This window comes from Triticum dicoccoides, chromosome 3B (assembly GCF_002162155.2).
Source record: "Triticum dicoccoides isolate Atlit2015 ecotype Zavitan chromosome 3B, WEW_v2.0, whole genome shotgun sequence".
Lineage (NCBI taxonomy): Eukaryota > Viridiplantae > Streptophyta > Magnoliopsida > Poales > Poaceae > Triticum > Triticum dicoccoides.
The window spans coordinates 779,781,928-779,797,144 of record NC_041385.1 but is presented as its reverse complement, the minus strand read 5'-3'; the positions used below and the strand labels follow the sequence as shown (position 1 = coordinate 779,797,144).

Genomic DNA, 15,217 nt, shown 5'->3' with positions numbered 1-15,217 from the left:
ATCAGACATGCATCATAATTGATTGTGCGTCATGCCATGATTATGCTTGTGTGTTCACTATGTTGCTTGCTTCTTTCCGGTGTTGCTTCTTAGTTCCGGTAACGTTGCGTTCGTGAGGATTCGTTCGACTACGTTGGTTCGTCTACTTCATGGTCTCGTTCTTCTTCCTAGCGGGATTTCAGGCAAGATGACCACTACCCTGGATCTCACTACTATCATTGCTATGCTAGTTGCTTCGTTCTATCACTATGCTGCGCTACCTATCACCTGTTCCTCAAGCCTCCCAAATTGCCATGTCAGCCTCTAACCTTTTTCACCCTTCCTAGCAAACCATTGCTTAGCTATGTTACCGCTTTGCTAACCCCTCTTATAGCGTTGTTAGTTGTAGGTGAAGTTGAAGATTGCTCCATGGTGGACAGGGATTATGTTGGGATATCACAATATCTCTTATATTATTAATGCATCTATATACTTGGTAAAGGGTGGAAGACTCGGCCTTATGCCTTGTGTTTTGTTCCACTCTTGCCGCCCTAGTTTCCGTAATACCGGTGTTATGTTCCCGGATTTTGCGTTCCTTACGCGGTTGGGTGATTTATGGGACCCCCTTGACAGTTCGCTTTGAATAAAACTCCTCCAGCAAGGCCCAACCTTGGTTTTACCATTTGCCTCACCTAGCCCTTTTTCCCTTGGGTTTCCGGAGCCCGAGGGTCATCTTTATTTAACCCCCCCCCCCCGGGCCAGTGCTCCTTCGAGTGTTGGTCCAAACTGAGCTGCCTGCGGGGACACCTCGGGGCAACTTGAGGGTTGGTTTTACTCGTAGCTAGTCTCATCCGGTGTTGCCCTGAGAATGAGGTACGTGCGACTCCTATCGGGATTTGTCGGCACATCGGGCGGCTTTGCTGGTCTTGTTTTACCATTCTTGAAATGTCTTGTAAATCGGGATTCCGAGTCTGATTGGGTCTTCCTGGGAGATGGTATATCCTTCGTTGATCGCGAGAGCTTATCATGGGCTAAGTTGGGACACCCCTGCAGGGTATAAACTTTCGAAAGCTGTGCCCGTGGTTATGTGGCAGATGGGAATTTGTTAATGTCCGGTTGTAGATAACTTGACACCGGATCCGAATTAAAATGCATCAACCGCGTGTGTAGCCGTGATGGTTTCTTTTCGGGGGAGTCCGAGAAGTGAACACGGTTTTCGGGTTATGATTGACGTAAGTAGGAGTTCAGGATCACCTCTTGATCATTGCTAGCTTCACGACCGTTCCGTTTGCTTCTCTTCTCGCTCTCATTTGCGTATGTTAGCCACCATATATGCTTAGTCGCTGCTGCAACCTCACCACTTTACCCCTTCCTTTCCCTTTAAGCATTGCTAGTCTTGATACCCATGGTAATGGGATTGCTGAGTCCTTGTGGCTCACAGATTACTACAACAACAGTTGCAGGTACAGGTTATGCGATGATCATGACGCGAGAGCAATGTTTGCTTGTTTTGGAGTTCTTCTTCTGCTTCTTCTTCGATCAGGGGATTGGTTCCAGGTCGGCAGCCTGGGCTTGTAGGGTGGATGTCGTTTGAGCTTCTGTTTGTGTTTCATCCTTAGTCGGATGTTGTTCTCATGTATGATATATTGTTGTATTCATGTGTCATTTGGATGTATTGGATGTATCCCCATCTATTTATGTAATGTTGATGTAATGATATCCACCTTGCAAAAGCATTTCAATATGCGGTTCTATCCTTTGTGGGACCTTCGAGTCTCTTTAGGATAGTATCGCATATTGGGCGTGACAAGTTGGTATCAGAGCCTCGACCGACCATAGGAGCCCCTTGATTGTTGGCCGTTGTTGAGTCTAGAAAAAAAACTATTTTTGAGTCTTAGGATTATATATATCGGAGAGTAGGATTCTTTTTACTCCTTAGCCCCTTCGTTGCTCTGGTGAGGTCTCCTAACGTAGATGTTTTGACTTTCCTCTACTCAAATTTCACTAAAAAAAATTAGGATCACGCAGGTATCTTGGAATTGTTCCGATGGTTTTGTGACGAGAACATTGTTCTTGGTGCCTCCTGTCTTTTATGTGGCAGTGACCCGGGGAGTTGAGCTCCGAGGTGTTGTCGTCACAATTTTATCGTTGCAGTTCTGGAATACCTGAGTTTTGCCGACATCAAAAATCTCTTTTATGCAGTTGTTGGTGAGATAACCTCGATGCCACCCAGTACTGGGGCGGGAGTTCGGGAGTATTGCCATAACTCGTATAACAGATGCTTTTTGAAGGTTGAGGTACACAATTTCCGGAGTTTTCTTGGTTATGTGTTGATGGATGGATACAGCCGGATGTAGGGATTGTTAGTTTGGGTGAGATATATTGCTTCCCCTGTATCCCCAACACCTGATTGCATAACCAGAAAGTTTCGGGAGTTTATAGGTGGGAATTCAAGTAGCTCCTAAAATATCTTTCCGACAGATGTATGATATGGGATTGGGTAAATCTCTATCATATGTATTTGTTCTGGCTTATTTCTGCAAGCCAATCCTTTGTTTTGTTTTGAGTTGTGGTATTTGAGTTGCTTCAATGTCAAGTGTTGATTCCATACCTTTCAAGCGGTGTTCTCATATTTCTATGGGAGTACTAATCCTTTTGATCACCGAGATTGTCATGTCAATTCTTTCCAACCGGTGTGCTTCTCTTCAAGTGGACCCGATCATTTCAACATTTGGGAGATCAATTCTAAGTTTTTCTCAACGGTATCTGTTTCATCCGTCCCCAAGTTGCCTTTATTTTCCCGCCCTCCCACCCTTTTTTTTCTTCAAGGACTCAAATTTCTTAATTAAGTATCCTTTTTATTGATGGGAAGTCTCTCCATTCTTTTCCGTCAATGTTCTTATCCAGTGATTCTCGGGAAGATGCTAACAGAGCTTCAAGTTTAGTATTCTTCGTCTCTTTTCTTCTCCGGTGGATTAATTTCAAGCTTTCGGTGTTGATCATATTCCTTTCCTCGTTTCTAATGCTTTCTCATGTCGGTGCACCTCTTAATTGTGCACCTCTCTCTATTCTTATCCGGAGTGCTCAAGATATCTCACAAGACTTGTGTTTCCATTCTCAATCCGTTCAAGATATTTCGAGGTTGTTATCTCATTCAAGCCATTTAATTCTACCGGTGCAATCTTTATTTCAAGCAATCCTTCAATGATGGTTCTTTTGAGTGGGCCCTAACCCACACGTCTTTTCCCAGGATCCTACCTGACTCTTCTTATTTTCCCGGAGCCATTCCCAAATTCATTTCAAAGTTTGATGTAAGAATGAATCTCATCAGTCAGCTGTTTTCCAAGATCGATCTCAAAATTACCATTTTTCATTGTTAGCTCGACCTCTTTGTTTTTCATTCTCTGGAGTATCTCAACAATTCATGGTGGTGTTTCTCGTCGTCATTATCGTATTTTGAAGATCGAAGAAAGTTCCTCTTAAATCCTTACCCGTTCTTCCAGAGATTCATGGTTCTAGCTTTATGCCATCCTCTCATAATTGTTTTCGATTGTGAGAATTCTTTTCAACCATCCGACGCATTTCACGAGTTGCTTCCTTTCTCGATCATCTGAAGACCATCATTTCTGAATTTTACTCATTCTCAGCTTTCAGCTGTTGTTCTCCAAATCTTACCGGTGGATCCTTCAAGTATACTCTTTAGTCAGCTCATGATATCTTCGTTCTCATGTATCAAATTTCCTCAAGTATCTTCATTCGTTCTCTAATTCTTACCGGCGATTCACCCCTTTACTTCGTTCATTTTCAATACTTACGGTGGTTCATTCAAGATTTCTCTTCCTTCGTTATCGTATCAATTCATTCGTTCTTTCGTTGTTTCAATCCTACCGGTGGTTCATCAATACCTTCTCAAGTTTTCGCCATATCCATCTTAATGCTTTCTACGCGAATAAGTAGCATGCAAATCCATTGTTTCTCATCAATTTAATTGGTGGAGGATAAGCATAACATAATTCTTATTCTCATTTCATCATGGTCAAGTTGATTAATTCTCTTCTTCGGAGATTGTTCATGATGAAGTAATTCTCGGTTCTAGTGTTTCATCTATAATTTTTCCGGAGTTCCAAGTTTTTCGCATTATTTCATCGCGAAGCTCCATCTAAATCATCGCAAGGCTTCACCATGTGTTTTCAACTTCTCTTTCTTTTTATCATCCTTTTATTACCGGATTTCTTCATGGAGGTTCTACATGGTGGTTCATCAAGGATTCCTTTCATTCTTCAATTGTTCTTCAAGATTTCTCTCGAAGTTATGACCCGCTAAGCTATACTCTAAAATAAACATGGTGTTCAACACATGTTTTGTTTTGAGGAGCTCAAGTATTCTTCTCCTTGCATTTTGAAGTGCAATTCCTTCTACCTTATCTTTTAAGGTGGTGTTATATCATTCTTGACAATTTCCATTCGTGCTTCGTGATTCACATCTTGTTAAGAATGAGGTATTTTAAATCCATCAATCTCTTCGTTGGAGTATCTTGGGTTATATTTCACCTAAAGCCTTCCATTGGGAATGTTTCTATTTGTGGTGCTTATCAATGATCCAAGCTTTCTCCATATCCTTCTCGGTGAAAGAGGTTTTTCATCTCTTCGTTGATCTCAAGCAAGCAATTGTTTTTCGTTAGTGGTCGGTTGTCACCTCATAACTTTGAGATGTTTTCCATAAGCCCACAACAAGCTTGTGCTTTTCGTTGTTGATTATCCAACAACCCCGTTAAATCCTACTTTGCAAGGATGCTTTCCAAGTTCATTTGTCGCAAAAGTTGTCATTTTCTTCTCCGTCCTTTTATCCCAACAATCTAGCTTCTATTCTTTCTTCCAGAGGCATTGTGATGTTGCTCTCGTTGACCCATCACCTCGTTTTGTCAAGATCATGTTATTCTCTTGCTTATCCATTTAACCGGAGTGTTGTGTTCTAATTCAAGTTCTTTCAGCTTGTCAAGTTTTGCCTCTATTTTCAACCTGAGCGCTGTCTGAAATCCTTCTTACCCATTGTGCCATTCTTTCAATAGTTCCAGAGGCAGTGTGTTGTTGATTTCATCAAGTATCTTCCAATCTTCTCAAGTTCATGTTCTATTCTTTCCATGTTCAACCGGAGTGCTGCTCGAATTCTTCCTCTCTCATCTTGTTTTAACCGGAGTGGTTTCGAATTCTATCTTGTCCATTAAACTCTTGATTCATGTCTTTGCAACCTTCAAAGTTATTGTAATGTTCCTCGTTCCTCTTTTCTAACGGATTGTTTGCAATCTCGTTCATCTCTGTTGTACTCTTTCTTTTAAATTGCTCAACCTCTCAAGGTTCATGGTTTCACTCGTTCGTCAAAGAAGCAACTTAGTTTTACCTCTTCTCTGCCTCTTTCGTTTCTCTCCGGTGTCATCCTAGATCTCGGGACGAGATCCTCTTGTAGTGGTGGAGTGTTGTAACGCCTCGAGACCGACGCTCCAGAAGACTTCTAGCTATTCCGAGTTTTGCCGTGTGATTTATTTTTTGTTTGTTGCATTTCATCATCGATCATCCGCATTACATCTGCATGTTTTCATAAAACTTGTAGCCGTTCGCAGTTGCCCTTTCTCTCTTTGCCTCCGTTGTCATTTTGTCAGGCCCTTGTCCCTGTTGACCTCTCTCAGACCCCTCGTGTGCATGTCTGAAACTTACCCGAACCCGAACCGGTATGTCGTTACTGATGGGTCCGGATCATCCCCCAACATCCCTAAAACATCTCCGTTTTATTATTTGGACTCCCTGCCTATTCTATTCTGGACCATCCGATTTCAAACGGAGGAACAGATTAACCCTTACCTTAATCCCCTATCTATATAAATAGCCCAACCCTAGACCAATCCCTAAAACCTACGCTTCTTGTCCCATCGCACCGCCACCCGCTCAATCCCTATCGGGATCATCCTCATCCAATCCACCAACCAGCGCTCTCTCCAAAATCCTCCTCGAATTCCACATCGAGCCAACCACAGCCACCTTCCTCCTCCCCTCGATCCATCCAATCCCGCATCCACCTCCTCGCTTCTTGTCTGCCTCGACCAGAGCAAGGCTCCCCTGCTCATGGCGCCCGAGCACCCCAGCACCTGCAGCAGTCCACCCCACGCCCGGCCTCCCGCGCTGGACCTCATCCCCAACCTCGCAAGCCTCCTTGATCCTTTCCCAAGCAGGTCGCCGTCTCCTCGCGCCCCCTTCTCCCCCTTTCTCAGGTTCTCCTCCTCTAACCATCTCTCTCTCTGCTGTTAATGAACCAGCGCCGGTCGCCGCCATCCCGTTTGTCTTCCAGCGAGGCGAGGCACCAAGCTCCACCGCAAGTCCCCTACAACTGGCCGTTCGTCTCTGCTCGAGGAGCTCCAGCAACCGCGACCCAGCTTCGCCCTAGCGTCTCCGGCCGCCTCGGCCTCCTCCTCGCCGGATCTGGTGGATCCCGCCGCCTCGCTGTTCCTCCCTTGTCGCCGGAGCCACGTCAGCCACCGCCGCCTCGTTCGTCCTCTGGTCCGGGAGGACGTCGCGCCCTCCGCGCGTTGACCCCTGGTCGCGCTCCTCCTGGGCATCGCAAGCAGGCCGGCCCAGCGCGCCCTACCGGCCTCCCCCTCTCCTCTGCCTATTTATATATGTAAAATGCTTGGAATTAAATGTACTTTCATAATATCCCACTTTAATCCATGTTTGAAATGTTTAAAATGTTGTTTGTTTAAATTTGCATAAATCACATGCTAAAATGATTTATTTCATAACTAATTAACCGTAGCTCCAATTTTAATAAACTTTATATGTAAATGGGGTGGAAAAATGCCTAGTTTAACATGGTGGACTTTATTTTCCTGTTTAACAACAATAAAATAAGTTTTAGGGCAGAATAGTACCAATTCCAAAATATGCATCTGAGGATTTTCCGGAAATTGGTGTTTGTTGTTCCGGCCTCATTTAAACTTGCCTAGATAGGTAGTTTTCATATGCTTCACCTCTTGCCATGTTTAACAACATTTAATATTGTTGGGTACAAAACCGAGAGAGAACTAAATAATTGATGTGGTGTTTCGTCAATATGCAACTCATTGCATATTGGTCTCCACTTAACTTGTAGTATTGTTTGTTGCACTTGCCATGCCATGCCTCATTAAATCAGACATGCATCATAATTGATTGTGCGTCATGCCATGATTATGCTTGTGTGTTCACTATGTTGCTTGCTTCTTTCTGGTGTTGCTTCTTAGTTCCGGTAACGTTGCGTTCGTGAGGATTCCTTCGACTACGTTGGTTCGTCTACTTCATGGTCTCGTTCTTCTTCCTAGCGGGATTTCAGGCAAGATGACCGCTACCCTGGATCTCACTACTATCATTGCTATGCTAGTTGCTTCGTTCTATCACTATGCTGTGCTACCTATCACTTGTTCCTCAAGCCTCCCAAATTGCCATGTCAGCCTCTAACCTTTTTCACCCTTCCTAGCAAACCATTGCTTGGCTATGTTACCGCTTTGCTAACCCCTCTTATAGCGTTGTTAGTTGCAGGTGAAGTTGAAGATTGCTCCATGGTGGACAGGGATTATGTTGGGATATCACAATATCTCTTATATTATTAATGCATCTATATACTTGGTAAAGGGTGGAAGACTCGGCCTTATGCCTTGTGTTTTGTTCCACTCTTGCCGCCCTAGTTTCCGTAATACCAGTGTTATGTTCCCGGATTTTGCGTTCCTTACGCGGTTGGGTGATTTATGGGACCCCCTTGACAGTTCGCTTTGAATAAAACTCCTCCAGCAAGGCCCAGCCTTGGTTTTACCATTTGCCTCACCTAGCCCTTTTTCCCTTGGGTTTCCGGAGCCCGAGGGTCATCTTTATTTAACCCCCCCCCCCGGCCAGTGCTCCTTCGAGTGTTGGTCCGAACTGAGCTGCCTGCGGGGCCACCTCGGGGCAACTTGAGGGTTGGTTTTACTCGTAGCTAGTCTCATCCGGTGTTGCCCTGAGAACGAGGTACGTGCGACTCCTATCGGGATTTGTCGGCACATCGGGCGGCTTTGCTGGTCTTGTTTTACCATTGTCGAAATGTCTTGTAAACCGGGATTCCGAGTCTGATCGGGTTTTCCTGGGAGAAGGTATATCCTTCGTCGATCGCGAGAGCTTATCATGGGCTAAGTTGGGACACCCCTGCAGGGTATAAACTTTCGAAAGTCGTGCCCGCGGTTATGTGGCAGACGGGAATTTGTTAATGTCCGGTTGTAGATAACTTGACACCAGATCCGAATTAAAATGCATCAACCGCGTGTGTAACCGTGATGGTTTCTTTTCGGCGGAGTCCAGGAAGTGAACATGGTTTTTGGGTTATGATTGACGTAAGTAGGAGTTCAGGATCACCTCTTGATCATTGCTAGCTTCACGACCGTTCCGTTTGCTTCTCTTCTCGCTCTTATTTGATTATGTTAGCCACCATATATGCTTGGTCGCTGTTGCAACCTCACCACTTTACCCCTTCCTTTCCCTTTAAGCTTTGCTAGTCTTGATACCCATGGTAATGGGATTGCTGTGTCCTTGTGGCTCACAGATTACTACAACAACAGTTGCAGGTACAGGTTATGCGATGATCATGACGCGAGAGCGATGTTTGCTTGTTTTGGAGTTCTTCTTCTGCTTCTTCTTCGATCAGGGGATAGGTTCTAGGTCGGCAGCCTGGGCTAGCAGGGTGGATGTCGTTTGAGCTTCTGTTTGTGTTTCATCCATAGTCGGATGTTGTTCTCATGTATGATATATTGTTGTATTCATGTGTCATTTGGATGTATTGGATGTATCCCCATCTATTTATGTAATGTTGATGTAATGATATCCACCTTGCAAAAGTGTTTCAATATGCGGTTCTATCCTTGGTGGGACCTTCGAGTATCTTTAGGATAGTATCACATATTGGGCGTGACAACATTACTTTTGTCATATTGCTCTTTGCATGATCATGTAGTTGACATCGTATTTGTGGCAAGGCCACCTTCATAATTTTCATACATGTCGCTCTTGAGTCATTGCATATCCCGGTACACCGCCGGAGGCATTCATATAGAGTCATATTTTGTTCTAGCTTTGAGTTGTAAATCAATAAAAGTGTGATGATCTTCATTATTAGAGCATTGTCCTCGTGAGGAAAGGATGATGAAGACTATGATTCCCTCACAAGTCGGGATGAGACTTCGGACTTTACAAAAAAGAAAAAAAGAGAAAGTGAAAAAGAAAAAAGAGAAAGGCCAAAAAAAAGAGGCCAAAGAAAGAAAAAAAAGAGAAAAAGAAAAAGAAAAAAAATAAAATGAGAGAAAAAGAGAGAAGGGACAATGCTACTATCTCTTTTTCCACACTTGTGCTTCAAAATAGCACCATGATCTTCATGATAGAGAGTCTCATATGTTGTCACTTTCATATACTAGTGGGAATTTTTCATTATAGAACTTGGCTTGTATATTCCAATGATGGGCTTCCTCAAAAGTGCCCTAGGTCTTCGTGAGCAAGCGAGTTGGATGCACACCCATTTAGTTTCTTTTGTTGAGCTTTCATATATTTATAGCTCTAGTGCATTCATTGCATGGCAATCCTTACTCACTCACATTGATATATATTAATGGGCATCTCCATAGTCCGTTGATACGCCTAGTTGATGTGAGACTATCTTCTCTTTTTTTTTCTCCACAACCACCATTCTATTCCACATATAGTGTTATGTCCATGGCTCACGCTCATGTATTGCGTGAAAGTTGAAAGAGTTTGAGATTATTAAAGTACGAAACAATTGCTTAGCTCCTCATCGGGGTTGTGCATGATTAAATACTTTGTGTGATGAAGATAAAGCAACAGCCAGACTATATGATTTTGTAGGGATAACTTTCTTTAGCCATGTTATTTTGAGAAGACATGATTACCTTGATTAGTATGCTTGAAGTATTACTATTTCTTATGTCTTTATGAAATTTTATTTTGTATTATTTGGATCTGAACATTCATGCCACAATGAAAGAAAATTACATTATGAATTATGCTAGGTAGCATTCCACATCAAAAATACTCTTTTTATCATTTACCTACTCGAGGACGAGTAGGAATTAAGCTTGGGGATGCTTGATACGTCTCCAACGTATCTATAATTTTTTATTGTTCCATGCTATTACATTACCCCTTTTGGATGTTTATGGGCTTTATTCTACACATTTATATCATTTTTTGGGACTAACCTACTAACCGGAGGCCCAGCCCATATTGCTGTTTTTTGCCTATTTCAGTATTTCGAAGAAAAGGAATATCAAACGGAGTCCATACGGAATGAAACCTTCGGAAGCGTTATTTTTGGAACAAATCTGATCCGGAGAGCCTGGAGTGCAAGTCAAGAAAGCTCCAAGGGCCCCACAAGATAGGAGGGCGCCCCCCAACCCTGTAGGGCGCGCCCCCTATCTCGTGGGCCCCTCGGGCATCCACCGATGTACTTCTTCCTCCTATATATATCCATGGACCCTGAAACATCCAAGAGCACCACAAAACACAGTTTCCACCGTCGTAACCTTCTGTATCCGCGAGATTCCATCTTGGAGGCTTCGCCGACACTCTGCCGGAGGGGGAATCAATCATGGAGGGCTTCTACATCAATACCATAGCCTCTCCGATGAGTTGTGAGTAGTTTACTACAGACCTACGGGTCCATAGTTATTAGCTAGATGGCTTCTTCTCTCTTTTTGGATCTCAATACAATGTTCTCCCCCTCTCTTGTGGAGATCTAATCGATGTAATCTCTTTTTGCGGTGTGTTTGTCGAGATCCGATGAATTGTGGATTTATGATCAAGTTTATCTATGAATAATATTGGAATCTTCTCTGAATTCTTTTATGTATGATTGAGTTATCTTTGCAAGTCTCTTTGAATTATCAGTTTGGTTTGGCCTACTAGATTGATCTTTCTTGCCATGGGAGAAGTGTTTAGCTTTGCGTTCAATCTTGCGGTGATCTTACCCAGTGACAGAAAGAGTTGCAAGAAACGTATTGTATTGTTGCCATCGAGGATAACAAGATGGGGTTTATATCATATTGCATGTGTTTATCCCTCTACATCATGTCATCTTGCTTAAGGCGTTACTCTGTTCTTATGAACTCAATACTCTAGATGCAGGCAGGAGTCGGTCGATGTGTGGAGTAATAGAAATAGATGCAGGCAGGAGTCGGTCTACTTGTTATGGACGTGATGCCTATATACATGATCATGCCTAGATAACGTCATAATTATTTGCTTTTCTATCAATTGCTCGACAGTAATTTGTTCACCCACCGTAATACTTATGCTCTCGAGAGAAGCCTCTAGTGAAACCTATGGCCCCCGGATCTATCTCCTATCATATTTGCTTCCAATCTACTTTTATTTGCATCTTTACTTTTCGCATCTATATTATAAAATACAAAAAATATATTTATCTTATCATACTATCTCTATCAGATCTCACTTTCGTAAGTGACCGTGAAGGGATTGACAACCCCTTTATTGCGTTGGTTGCGAGTTCTCAGTTTGTTTGTGTAGGTGCGCGATACTTTTGAGGAGCCTCCTACTGGATTGATACCTTGGTTCTCAAAACTGAGGGAAATACTTACGCTACACTTTGCTGCATCACCCTCTCATCTTCGGGGAAAACCAACGCTAGCTCAAGACATAGCATCCATCGATCTGCGAGACAACAAAGTGCTGGAGTTTATCACCCTTGGGGCCCAGGCAACGGCCGTCGTGGTCGTCATGGCCGCCGTGGTCGTGGTGGTGGTCAGGATTACCCTGGCCCTGCCGCGGCAGATCAGGCAGGACCAAGCAACCCGCCCGCGGCCGTCCACCATGCCTACCAGGCACCTCCGATGCCGGCCTTCGTCGCTCCGCAAATGGTCTGGGCTCCCGCCGAGGCTGCAGCCCCATTCCTGGGCGAGGAGGAGTTCTTCGACACCGTTCAGGCCCCGCCAACGCCAGGGATCTTCTTCGGCAATGGCATGGATGCAGGAGTGGCCTTCTGCCCGGTGCACGGATACGGACCTTGCCCTGCCCGTGATTTCTGCCCCATGCACGGGTATGGGCCGTGCCCTCCACCACCGGAACCGGAGGTCATCGACGAGCTGCTCGCCTATGCGGACCTCCCAACGTCGACGCCCGCTGACGAAGACGAGGAGCACTTCGCCCCTCCAGGCTATGGCCCTGTGCCCGCCATTATGGAGTTGGAGGTGACGCCGAACGAAGAGGAGGAGCAGTGGCTCAACTTCATTGTGAAGCAGGAGCCAACCACGCCGGCGGAGACCGACGAACCTGGCGCCACCATCCCCGACCTCAACACTGCCACCGGCGTGAAGATTGAGGACGTGACACAATCCCTATGTTACATGGGCCAGCACAATTTTGCTACTGGATCAACATCCACGCAGCATATTTGGCATGCCAGCCAGCGTGAATTTTTTTTTTGAATTTTCACCGGGGGGAGATTTCCCCACCTGAATTTCCATATATGGGGCTAAAACGCCCAAGTCACCAGCATGTACAAGTACATTTTATGGGGGAAGAGAGAGAGGGGGGAGGAAAGGCAACAAGCATCAGGCATCCCGAGGGCTGGCCAGGCAGCCGAGCCACGCATCAGATGCCTGCTTTAGAGCAGCAGGCAGACGCACCCGCCAAAGCACGCTGTTGTCCCTACACAGTTGCAGCAGCCGAGGGAGTGACAGGGGCAACCCCTGGAAGACCACCGCGTTGCGGTGCTTCCAAAGTTGCCAGCAGCAGAGAAGGAGGAAGGTCGAGCCCGTCCGTACCGGTACTGAGGCAGGCGAGGGCACAGTGTGCAACAGCTCAATGGATGAAACCGAGGAGGCGACCCCCACCACAGACCAAAAGCACTAAGCAAAAGGACAGTCGAAGATGAGATGGTACGCCGACTCCAGGGGCGCTGAGCAGATGGGGCAGCCAGCCCCCGCCGCCTCCACAATGTGCTTCTGCAGGAGGACGTCCCTCGTCTGGATTCGGGCCTGGACCAAGAGCCAGGCGAAGAAGCAGACGCGACTTGGAGCGTAGTTCTTCCAGACAAAGTCAGCATACGGCGCAAGCACCCCACCAAAGTGGCATAGTTGGTAGTGGCCGGAGGAGGAGAGCGAAGTACCCTTTTCACAGCCGGGAGGAAGGGTCCGAGCATCTGGCGCCGTAGTGAGGGCCAGCGCCTGGATGACTGGAAGGAGCAGCGTGCACTCCCTGGCACCAACATGGTTCAGGCGGGGGACGAGGACCCCCGCAAGCCCGAGCTGAAGGATGTGAGCAACCGAGGCTGCCGGGGCGGTGGTGTGCGAGAAGAGGGAGCTCATCTGGACGGATAGGGCGCCACCGGGCAGCCAGGAGTCCAGCCAGAACGCCGTAGTGCACCCGTCACCGAGGGTGACAGCGGTGACCGCACGGTACACAGGTATAAGCTTGGCGAGGGAGGCCCAATGCGGTTCGGGGAGCGTCACCGCTGTTGCGGATGTTAGTAGTGATCGTCCCAGCTCGCCCTAGACCCAGCGAGCCCACGGCGCATCCTGGCGCGAGTGAAGGCGGTGAAGGAGCTTCAGCAGAAGGCACCGGTTCTGGACCGGGAGGGCGCGAACCCCCAGTCCCCCCTCCTCCTTGGGACGGAGGACGCGTTCCCAGGCAACGAGACACTGGGCCCCAGAGGCTTTGTCCATCGCGGTCGAGAGGAAGGAGCGGCGCAGGGCGTTGATCGCTCGGAGGACAGAGGGCGGGACCTCCATCGCCGACATGGCATACATGGGGAGAGCGTCCAGTACGGCATTGAGCAGCACCAGGCGCCCCCCAAAGGACAGAAGCTGAGCACGCCAACCGGAGAGGTAGCGCTCAGCTTTGGCAATGAGCGGGAGGAAGTCGTCCATGGTGAGCTTTCGGTTGGAGAGCAGAAGGCCGAGGTAGATTTGAGGGAAGCTCCCAACGCAGCACCCCAACTCACGGATCATGTCGCGAAGATCATCCTCGGGGACCTGGACTGGCGCGATGGTGCTTTTGTGGAAGTTGATGACGAGCCCCATCGCAGCCGTGAAGTCATCAAGGATGCCCTTGAGACGCCGAACCGCGCCAGCTCCGCGTGCATGATGATGATGGTGTCGTCAGCGTACTGGAGGACAAGCGGGGGCACATCGGCGAACAGAGGGTGGCGCATCCCACCATCCCCCTTGATCATCTGTTGTAGCACGTACGCGACGAGGAGGAACAGGTAGGGGGAGAGGGGGTCCCCCTGCCGCAACCCCTTCTTTCATTTGATCCCTCGCCCGGGCACGCCATTGAGCACCACCGCGGACATGGACGACTAGAAGATGGAGTCCATCCGGTCGCACCAGAGGGGCAGAAAGCCACGCACCTCCATAATCCATCGAAGGCTCCCCCAGTTGATGGAGTCGAAGGCTTTGGCAAAGTCGAGCTTCAAGACCAACGAGGGCGCCCGGTGGGTCTCGCAGCATTGGATGATCTCCGTTGCGTATACAAAGTTTTCAGAGATGCTTCGCCCCTTAATGAACCCGGATTGGTCCACGTCCACCACATCCGAAATCTGTTGCTGAAGGCGCATTGTCAAAACCTTGCACGGGATCTTGATGTCGCAGTTCTGGAGCAAGATGGGTCGGAAGCCACCTGGAGTGAGCACCCCCTCGGCCTTGGGAAGCAGCACAACATGCGCGCGGTTGATACAGGAGAGGTTCACGGAGTTGTGATAGAGCCCCTCCATCAACTGCATCACATCGCCGGAGACCAGCTCCCAGGCGGCTTGGTAGAAGCCCGGACCAAGGCCATCGGGGCCCGGGGCGCTAGTTCTGTCGAGGCTGGCGACAGCCGTCTTGATCTCGGCCATCTCAAAGGGGGCAACCAGCTTGGCGCCGTCCATAGTGCCTCCCCCTCGTACAGCACCGGCAGGTCGAAGTGCCAGACGGGGGCCCCCGCACGACCGATGAGGGCGGAGTAGAAGGCATGCAGGGCCTCCGCCTTAGCGGCATGACCGACGATGATCGTGCCCCCGACATCCAGAGCTTTGATCCGGTTGGACCGGAAGCGCTGTGATGCCTGAGCGTGGAAGAATTGGGTGTTCTCGTCACCCTCGCCCACCCGGCGAAATTTCCCACGCTGGCGCCAGAACGCCGCCTGTTGACGAACCGAGAAGGCCAAGGCGGCATGGGCAT

At 47.5% G+C, this 15,217-nt stretch overlaps 1 pseudogene; it reads right to left on the bottom strand.

Moving 5' to 3' along the window:
- Nucleotides 1–12,607: 12,607 nt before the first annotated feature.
- Nucleotides 12,608–13,786, bottom strand: LOC119280013 (annotated as a pseudogene).
- Nucleotides 13,787–15,217: the final 1,431 nt, after the last annotated feature.